Raw genomic sequence first — 11,155 nt, 5'->3', positions numbered from 1 at the left:
AAACATCAGTCAGCTGCCTCCTGCACACCCCCTAACTGGGGATATGCCTGCAACCAAGGTACATGCCCTTGACCGGAATCGAACCTGGGACCCTTCAGTCGGCAGGCCAACGCTCTATCCACTGAGCCAAACCAGTTAGGGCAAAATATACACTTCTTTCAAGTACATATGGAATATAATTTTTTTAAAATGACCATGTGTTAGACCACTAAGGACATTTTAATAAATTACAAGAAATAAATATTATATAGAACATATTTTTCTGACCACAATGCCATTAAATAAGAAATCAACATTTTAAAAGTAGTATTAAAGGACCCACATATGTTTGGATTTTAAAATACATTTCATGTGTTAGAAAAATATTTTAATATACATAACAATAAAAGTAATTCTATATACAACATTTGAGGCATACAGCAAAATGGGTACATGGTGGCAAAAGTAGAGCCTTTCATATATTTATAATAAAGATTTAAAGCAAAGTATTAACTCAGGAGGCTAAAAAGTAAGAAAGAAAACATAGAAATATATATAATCTAAGGAAATAATAAAGGCACAAATTAATAAGTAGAAAATAAATAAATAATAAAAGGGTCAATAGGCCTAAAAGTTGGAGCTTTGTTAAAATAATTAAAAAAATAAAGAGCACATGCAATTAGTAACAAAAAGAAGTCAAATACAGTCACAGTACAGATATTAAAAATAATAGGAACGTACAAAATAAATTCAAAATTTTAATGAAATGGTAATTTTCTACAAAATTATAAATTACCAAAATTGACTGGAGAAAAATTTAAAAACATGAATAAATCAATAACTATTAAAGAAATAAGTTTCCTTCCCCAAAGACACTAAGCCAGGTGCATTTTAACAAATTTTCTAAAACCAGTATCTGCTCTTTTACATAAACTGTTTATGACAAAAGTAAATGGAGAAAAGTTGGCTGCTCCAATTTGTAGGGCTAATACGCTATTGATACCCAAATGAGGCAAGGCCATTATAAAAACAGAAAACTACAAAACAATTCCTATATGGACATAAAAATAAAAATCCTTAATAAAATGTTATAAATTGAATCCATCAGGTATTAAATGTAATAAAAACACACACACATCATGTTCAAGTAGTACTTATTCCAGGAGTGCAAAGCTGTTTTAGAATCAGAAAAAAATCTATTAACTATATTGGTACATAATCAAATCATCAATATAGGGGAAAGTAATAATAGTGACACATTTATCTATTAACAAATTATTAATTAACTAGTAGCCCTGCGCATGAATTTGTGTGCCATTAGCTTGCTGCCACCCTCCTGTAGCTCTTTGTCCGCTGCCTCACCTTCCTGTAACTCCCCCCACCCCCAACATAGCTTGCTGCCCTGCCCCCTCCTGTAGCTCTCTGCCACCTGGTTGTAGTTCGCTGCCCCACACTCCTGCAGATCCGTGATCTGGTTGTTAGGCCTCACAGTGTAACAGATAATTAGCATATTCCTCTCTTATTATATAGGGCTAGAGGCCTGGTGCACGAAATTCATGTACGGGGGGATCCCTCAGCCCGACCTGCACCCTATCCAAAATGGGAGCCCTCAGGGGATGTCCTACTGACAGCTTAGGCCTGCTCCCCATGGTTCTCGGCTCTCTGCGAGGCCTGCCTGCTCCACACCATGCCGAGGGCCAAGCAGGCCCTCCTGGGTGCTGCCTGCAGTCCGCGCTTGCCTGTTCCCGGGTCACCACGGTGACAGCAAGCAGGCCCTGCTGGGTGCTGCCTGCGGGCTGTGCTTGCCTGTTCCCGGGTCACTGCAGCTACGCCCAAGCAGGCCCTGCTGTTGGCTGCACCACCCACCCTGGAGTCGCTGGTCCAGCCCTGCCTCCCACTCTGGTCCTTGAAGCAGCCTCAGCAGCTGCTGACCAGGCCCTCCCCCAGCGCAGGCACATGGAGGCCCCTGCAGCCCCGCCCCTGACACTGCGTGTGCAACCTCCTCTTATCTGGCCGACCTGTTGTGGCATCCCAGTTAATTAGCATATTTCTCTATTATTTAGATAAATGATAGATAGATAGATAGATAGATAGATAGATAGATAGATAGATAGTAGTATTCATTTATCACCTGCTTTATGTTAGGCATTGCCCCAGGCAAAGGAGATATAATAAGAAAGTAAACAAAAAAATTCCCTGCCTCATATATTTTACATCCAAAAGGATAAGTCAGAAAAAATCAGATAGCTAAACTTTATACTGTGATGTAATAACTGCTACTAAGAAAAACAAAGCATGCCTGGCCAGTGTTGCTCAGTGGTAAGTGTCAATTTATGAAACAGGAGATCAAGGTTTGATTCCTGGTTGGGCACATGCCCAGGTTGCTGGTTCACTCCCCAGTAGGGAGCATGCAGGAAGCAGCTGATCAATGATTCTTTCATCATTGATGTTTCTATCTCTCCCTCTCCCTTCCTTTTTGAAATCAATGAAAATATATTTTTTTAAAAGAAAAGAAAAACAAAGCAGGATAATTTGATAGCATTTAATGAAGAGTGCTACTTTGAGCAGATACCTGGATGAAGTGAAAAAATGAGACAAATACCTTTCAGTGAGCAAGCACATCAGGCTGTGAGAACTGTGAGTGCAAAGGCTCCAAGGTAGGAGTTTTCTTGGACTAAGGATCAAGGATGAACATTTAGGAGTAAGTGGGGCAGGTGTAAGGAGTGATAAGGGGGATGGAGGGACTGAACCAAAGATAGGAGATAATATTGAAGAGATTGCTAGAACACAGATCATGTGCAGTGTTGTATGCCAAAATAAAGACTTCAGATTTAATTCTACATGTGATGGAAAACCTTGGAGGGTGTCCAGAAGAGGAGTGAATAAGATCTGATCTGTGTTTCAAGTTACCTCTCAGGCTGCTGTATAGAGAATAGTCTGTATTAGGGCAAGTATAACTGATATAAAAACTAGTCAAAGGGGAAGACCAGTTAAGAAGAATGGCAGTACCCCAGACATAATGACTTGTGCCTTGTAGCAGGGCAGTGGCAATGGTGAGAGTGATTAAATTGATTACTGGACAAAATCTGGTTGCAAATATATTGCTCAGGCTTTCCCAGAGAAAGAGAGCCAATACAATATACTAGAGGCCCAGTGCACAAAATTTGTGCATGGGGGGGTGCTATCCCTCAGCCTGGCCTGCTCCCTCTCTCAATCTGGGACCTCTCAGGTAGGGTCCCTAGACCTGGCCTGTGATCAGGGCCTATCAGGGCTTTCCTTCCCACAGCTGCCGGCAACTGGCCCCACCCCACCGGTGCCACTGCTTGCTATCTGTGCAGTGCTGCCACCCCTCCCCGCCACCAGTTGTCTCCCTCTGCGGGTGACAGGCATGGGGTGTGATCGCTTGGCTGACCTGGGCCTACCTACCTCTGCGGGGCGATCGCTGGCTGGCCCCACACACCCGCCACAGTGTCACTGGCTGGTGGCCTTGGCCTCCCTCTGTGAGGCGATTGATTGTGGGGCTCCCTGATTGCTTGCTCCCCCGGCAGAGGGAGGCCCTGCCCACCTGCTGCAGTGCCACCAGCCTGGTAGCCTTGGCCTCCGTCTTTGAGGTGATCGATAACGCATCTCCATGATTGATCGCCCAGCAGAGGGAGGCCCCGCCTAACCAGCCAGGGCTCCACAGTCACAGAGCCCCCCCATTGATTGCTCCTCAGAGGGTGACCTGTGCCTCCCTCTGTGGGCGATCATGGGGCAATGGTAGGGCCCACTGATCAATCGCATCACACCCACCTTGGCTGGCCTGGTGCCAGTGCGTGTCATAGTGTGGTCATTTGGAAGGTTGTCCAGATGGTGGTTCTGCTGTTCCGCCGATTTGCATATTATGCTTTTATTATTATAGATACTAGAGGCCCAGTGCATGGATTCGTGCACATTGAAAGGAAATTAATTAGAAGGTGGCCAGCAGGGCAGGACTGGGCAAGATGGGCCAGACACACCCTGGAGCCAACCTCCCGTGGTCCCGCCCCAGCCAGCCGCACCTGGAGCGGCACTGCAGCTCTAAGGGCATCGGCAGAGTGAGCAGGGTCTCTCCGGCAGGTGGTGTCCCTTGGCCGGGCCTGTGGGGATTAGGCCAAAATCAGCAGTCCAGCATCCTCCAAGGAGTCCCGGAGTGCAACAGGGCACTCTGCAAAGTTACTGTCGCTTGGCAGCTCTGGTGTTGAGCGTCTGCCCCCTGTGGTCAGTGTGCATCATACTTACCAGCCAGTCAGATGGTTGTTTAGCCTTTTATATATATGTATATAGACTAGGGGCCCAGTGCACGAAATTTGTGCACTGGGGGTGGGGGGTCCCTCAGCCCAATCTGCCCCCTCTCACATACTGGGAGCCCTCAGGGGATGTCCTACTGACAGCTTAGGCCCGCTCCCCCCGGGGAGCGGGCCTAAGCTGCAGTCTGGCCTCCCTTTGTGGGAGGCAACCGGGCTGATCAGGGGAAGGCACCAGCCTCATCACCGCGCTGCTGCAGCCACTGCCAGTCACCATAGCCACCAAGGTGTTTTCATCAACACGGACTCCAGTCCCTTCACCAAGAAAAAATGACAACTTTCTTTAGGCATTTTCAAGATGTGTCTTTCATAGGATATACATTTTTTTCTTTCTTTTCTTTTTTTTATCCTCACCTGAGGATATGTTTCCATTGACTTTTAGAGAATGTAGAAGAGAAAGGGAAAGACAGAGAGAAACATCAAAGTGAGAGGAACACTTTGATTGGTTGCATCCTGCATGAGCCCTGATCTGGGCCCCGGCCAGGGAGAAGCCTGCAACCTAGGTACATGCCCTTGATCAGAATCGAACCCAGACCCTGCTGTGGGCAGGCCGAGGTTCTAACCACTGAGTCAAACTGGCTAGGGCAGGATATGACATTTCTTAGCCCTCCAGCAGTGGACCTTCATTTTTTTTCTCCAGAAGTGTGGTGGAAAAACCCTAGATCACTTTTTTGGATTCTTATTACCCAAGTTACTAAGAATATTACCAGTGGCATACAGGAAGCTTAGCCAATGTGCAGTCAGAAAAGGAGTTTCCTCTATAGTTCACACCAATTGCGGGCTGGGCCCTGCCCAGGCCTAAATCTTCTGGCCAAAGCTTTAGGCCTGGGCAGGGGCCCTCCAGCTCCCTCTGATCGCTGGCTCCACCCCTGCCCAGGCCTTGGGCAGGGCACCCTCAGCTCCCTGCGATTGATCGCAGGCTCTGCTCCTGCCAAGGCCGAAAGCCTCCCACAGAGCCTTTCAGCCTTGGGCAGGAGCGGACCCCCAGCTCCCTGCGATCACAGGCTCCGCTCCTGGGCAGGAGTGGACCCCCAGCTCCCTGCACTCGATTGCCGGCTCCGCTCCTGCCCCGTCGTTCTGATTGCAGTCTTGGCCTTGCCCAGGAGTCCCCTGGCTCAGGCCCTTCCCATGCTGGTCTGGGCCCACGTGGCCTTACCTCACAGTGACCTGGGTGCCAGGATGTTCCTGGGGCACAGGCGCTGGGTGCCTATGTATGCAAATTAACTGCCATCTTTTTTGGGTTAATTTGCATACTCACTCTGATTGGCTATGGGCATAGAGAAGGTACAGTTAATTTACATGTTTGTCTATTATTAGGTAAGATATGTTTTATTATAAGGAATTGGCTGGCACAGTTATTCAGGCTGACAAGTTCTAGGATCTACAGTCAGCAAGCTAAGGACCAGGATAGCTACTGGTGTAGTTCTAGTCCAAGTCCAAAAGCCAAAGAACCATGAGGGCTTAGTTATAGCTTGAAGGCTGGTGGGCCAGAGACACAGAAAGGACTGATGTTTCAGTTTGGGACTGAGGCAGGAAAAAACAGTAACACATCTTGAAGGCAGTCAAGCAGGAAAATTCCCCTTTGCTCACTGGAGAGTTAGCCTTTTGTTCTATTCTGGCCTTTAATTGATTGGGCAGGACCACCCCCATTAGAGAGGGTATTCTGCTTTACTCCTCTGCCTATTCAAATGTTAATCTCTCCCAGAAACACCATCACAGACAAACCTTGAATAATGTTTGACCAGAATGTCTAAGCACCACCATGGCCCAAGCTGACACATAAAATTAACCATCATAGCAAACAAGGAGTAGTCCTTAGTGTAGAATAGCTATGAAAAGCCTACAGATATCACACTTAAATTTGACATTTTTAAAGTGTTCCCAGCAGCAAGATAATGATGACCTTATAACTGCTGTAATCAGCAGTGTGTTGAAGGTCTCATCCATACAATACAAGAAGAAAAGGGTTAAGTGGTATAAACTTTGAAAAAGAAACAATAAAACTGTCCTTATTTGTAAACAATGTGATTTTAAACAAAGAAAATCCAAGGGCTTTTCAAGATATTGAAACTAATAAGAAACTTCCAGAGGTTTACCAGACTCAAATCAGCATACAAAAATTATTATCATTTCAACAAAACAACAATAACCAGCTAGAAAAACAAAATGTGCAAAATATTTAGTAATAAACCTAGTGCATGATGGTTAAGATCTCCAACAGGAAAATAAAATATGTTTGAAGAGCAAATAATATTTGAATACAGACATATACTACCACATTCGAGAGATATAAAGATGTCAATTTCCCTCTAAAATATGCTATAAACTTAATGAAATTTTAATCAAAATTCAAAAGAGACTTTATGAAACTTGAAAAGGGAATCTTAAAGTTAATATGGAAACACAAAGAATCAAGAATAGCCAAGATAAATTTGAAGAAGAATAAGTTGGGGGAGGGGGAAGTTTGCCTGACCAAGTGTATCAAGAATTTATAGAGCCGTAGAAAATGAGACAGTGTGGTATTGGCATAGGAAGAGTCAAATAAACCAAAGGAACATAATAGAGAGCCCAGAAACAGATACTTGCATATGTGGAAACTTGAAATATGACCAAGGTGGCACTGCAAATCAATGAAAAGAGGCAGAATTATTCAATAAATGGTACTGGGACAATTGGTTAACCATATGGAAAAAATAAAGTAAAACTGGATCCCATTCTCACACCATATACAAAAATAAATTCCAGATGGATTAAAGAGCTAAATGTTAAAAGCAGCTTTTGTTTTTTAAAAAAAGCATGGAATATCTTCATAATATTTAGATGTGAAAAAATTTCTTAGACAAGACACAAAAAAATAGAGCAAAGAATTGGTAGATTTGATGACACCACAATAAATTTTTTAAGAAATCCTATGTTCAGCAAGGACACAAAAGCAATGTGAAAAATAAACCATAGCTTGTGAAAAGATATTCATAATTCATAAAATGAGCAAGAAATTTATTTTTTTCTAAGTAACTAAATAGAAGAATGAATGTCCATTAACAGATAATTTAAAGAAAAAGTAATCTAAGCAATTAGCAAACAAATGCAAAGATGCTATCCACTAATAATTAGGATAATTTTTTAAATGACAGTAAGATATCATCTCATATCAGTAAAATTTAAATTATGACATTTCCAAAAATTGTCATGACTGCAAAGTAACAGTAATTCTCATATACTGCTATTAAGCATATGAGTTGGTACTACTACTTTGGAGAGCAATTTTGAAGTATCTGGTAAAGTTTATTGTTCATACTCTTTCAATTTAGTAATTCCACTGCTAGGTATATAACTGAGAAAATGTTACATGTGTGGAAGGAAATGGTTGCAAAAATATTTATTGCAGCATAGTGTCTGATAAAAATTTTTAAAAAGAGAAATATCATTCAATAGGAAAGTAGATTAATAAATTGTGATATAGTCATATAATGGAATACTATAGAGCATTTTAAAAGAATATACTTGAGATACATGTATTAAGATGAACTGTCAAAAGCATAGATTGATTGGGGAAAAAAGTTGCAGATTGAATGTATAATAGTAGGCACTTTAGGCAAAGCAGTAAACACTATCACTTTACATAGTATTATCTACATTGTTGAATACATAAATATTGAGTGAAGATGTAAATTATGCCTGGGACTTATAAAAGCTAAGTTTGAGACAGTGGTGAGAAGGCAAGGTAATAATGAATTGAGAAGGGATACTCAAATGACCTCAACTGTCTCTGTTAAGTTTCACAAAATTGAAACAAATGCTGGCATTTTTTTATGTATTCATAAAGCTGTGTGGTGAACGGGATGCAAGGGTAGCCATCTTTTATTATTCTCTGTGGAGAGCGATCCTACTTCAGAGAGACCCAATCACCTTAGAATCAATGTGAAAGGCATCCACGCAGCTGTGAGGGCCACAGCCCGTGGGGTAACATGAAGCAGTATGTCATCTATATCTTTGAAAGGTTTCAAAAGATTTTTAAACATGTATTGAGAAAAAAAAGCAAAGTACCTAATAGAAGGCATAGTATCCAGTTATTTGTTTTATATATTTATATATTTACAAGCATAACATAACTCTGGAAGAACATTTCTTACAAGAAACTGCTAACAGTGTGCTCACTGTATTTGGGGCAAAAGTAAATGAGATAATTGTATACTTACTGTATATTCTTTTGTAGCCTTTGACGGTATTATTTATTTAAAAAGTAAAATAATAATTTAAAAATAAGTGTAAAAATCATTTTTACTATTTACTTTTATTTTCTACTCTTCCATAAATCCTTTACCTGAAAGTTATCCCACGTTAGAAAAGAAAGTGAATTCTATTTTTTCTTCAGAATTTATTAAATATTGCCAATTTAATAACTAGAGGAAGTATTTGTGTTGTATATTAGTATTTGAACAGTTACATAGTACCTCTGTAACTTGAAATCAGGTTTAATGGCTCCAAAGCTAGAGTTCTTAGGTATTTTCTATATACATACATACACACACACACACACACATACACATATATATATATACACATACATACATACATACATATGTACATACATACATACATACACATACCCAATACTACCCTGGGAAGACTTTTTAAGAGATTAAGAATTGAATTCTCAATGAAATACCACAAAACAATACCTATCTTCTAGCCTTTCTCATGGCATTTTGAAAGCGAGGATAATTTGTCTTTTTATCCTCAGCATCTGAATAAATGTTTGGTGAATAAATGAATAAAGTAACACTTCTTAAAGTATTCTTTTGTTAATATATATTTTTATTGATTTCAGAGAGGAAGGAAAAGGGAGAGAGAGATAGAAACATCAATGATAAGAGAGAATCATTGATCGGCTGCCTCCTGCACACCCCGCACCGAGGATTAAGCCCACAACCCGGGCATGTGCCCTGACCGGGAATTGAACCATGACCTCCTGGTTCATGGGTCAACGCTCAACCACTGAGCCATGCCGGCCGAGCTCAAAGTATTCTTTATATATAGAATAAAATTGTCCCCAGTGTAGCATATGTTTCATATGACTGCAAGATTTCTTTTGAAAAAACTGAGCAATCTTTATGGAAGATGACTTGTTAGAAAATCAAATTCTGCAGTTCTCAAATTAAATATATTTCAATTAAAATGATTTAAACTAAACGCACCAAAGCCATAAAACAATTTCCTATAATGGCTATTTCCCTCTCAGTTGGGAATAAACTTGGAAGGTGAGGCTGATACTTAAACGAAGGCCTGTGCAGAAATCTTAGAGTCTGAAAATAAATGAGCTGAACAGATTTCCCATTCCCTCAACTTCTTAAGACAAGCTATAGCTTTCATAAAGTACACATGCCATGCTGGAATTCCCTGAGTTGGTTCTTTTTGCTCTTGTTTACTGTGTGGCATCAACTTCAGAAGCTTTATTAAAACAGTTGTGTCAGAGGCCTTGATGAGTTAATGCCCAACTGGGTTTTAAAGTCTTAATTCTTCATTCAAATAGTAATTAAACTCTAAAGCTTAACTCAGTTAAGACTTTTTTTTCTTCCATTGAACAGGTAGCATGCTTGTCAAGGCAGGGGGTTCCTTAGCTCGCTAAACCCTGATTAAAGTATTTTTTACAAACATAATACACCATCACCTGACATTATGTCGTCGTTGTTTTTTAATATTTCATGGCAAAAAATGTAAGCAAGCTGATAACAGCTAAAAAAAATTCCCCACTAATCTTACTCTACCAATGAAGTTTTCTGAAGATTTATTTCTTTGAAAAAATAATTCAGACTTACCATGGAAATGTTGGAAAATACAGAAAAGTAGAAAGTGAAAAATAAATAAGAGATGCATAGGCCCTTACTTAAAGGTAACTCTTATTTAAAGTTGATGCATTTCTTTCATTTCTACTTAGTCTTTTCTGCATGCACAGTTTTTTGGGTGGGGTTTCACATCATTATAGCACACTACAGTGAGGGTCAGTTTTTGGTTTTTGTTTTGTTTTTAAGAAAGTGATGTAAACTAAACAAACAAACAAAAAAAACACTTTCAGGCCAGTAGGACTGACCTATTTGTTGTTGTTTTTTTAAGTAGGATCAAATAAATCAAACTTGTTTTGCATTTTCTTTGGCCTGATTCTTAATTGGTTTCTTTAGTTCATTCTGATGTAGGACTTAAAAACTTTGTGTTGTAGCAGAACAAACAGAGACTTGGGAGTCTTATCACTAATCTGGATTTGAATCCTAGTTTCACCTCCTCATAACTGTATGTCTTAGGCATGTTCAATTTAACAAATATGTACATGGTCCTTTTAAAAAAATATGAAAGACACTATTATTCAATGGAAGCACTGTATTTAACTTCCGGGGACTTCCACTCCTTACTTGGTGAGATGAGAAATACATAAAAAGTGTGCACCATCAAATACAAATTCACTGGATTTTATTTTAGTCACGTAGAAAAAATCCTCATAGATTTTAAACCTATTAGCTTCAAATTGTACAAAAGAGCCTGTTGATTATAGAAATAAAACTAGTTAATCCAAAGAGTTAATCCACTATGAAGAAAGTATTTTAAGTAAAACAAAAGGATTTCTGAAAGCCTTTACACTAATTCCTGTTTGCTTAGATCTGTACAATCAGAACGTTGAGATAAAAAAAAAAAAAAAAAAAGAGGAAGGAGAGGAGGAGGGGGTGGGGAAGAAAAAAGGGATGGGAAGCAGAAAGGAAGAATGGGAAGAAAAATGAATTTGACTCGGACAGGAAGACTGAGAAGTATCTGTAATTGAATTGTGTCTGTAAATAACGGAAGGATATAAGTCCTAAGAG

Source organism: Eptesicus fuscus, chromosome 7 (assembly GCF_027574615.1).
Source record: "Eptesicus fuscus isolate TK198812 chromosome 7, DD_ASM_mEF_20220401, whole genome shotgun sequence".
Lineage (NCBI taxonomy): Eukaryota > Metazoa > Chordata > Mammalia > Chiroptera > Vespertilionidae > Eptesicus > Eptesicus fuscus.
This window is presented reverse-complemented; position numbering follows the sequence as displayed.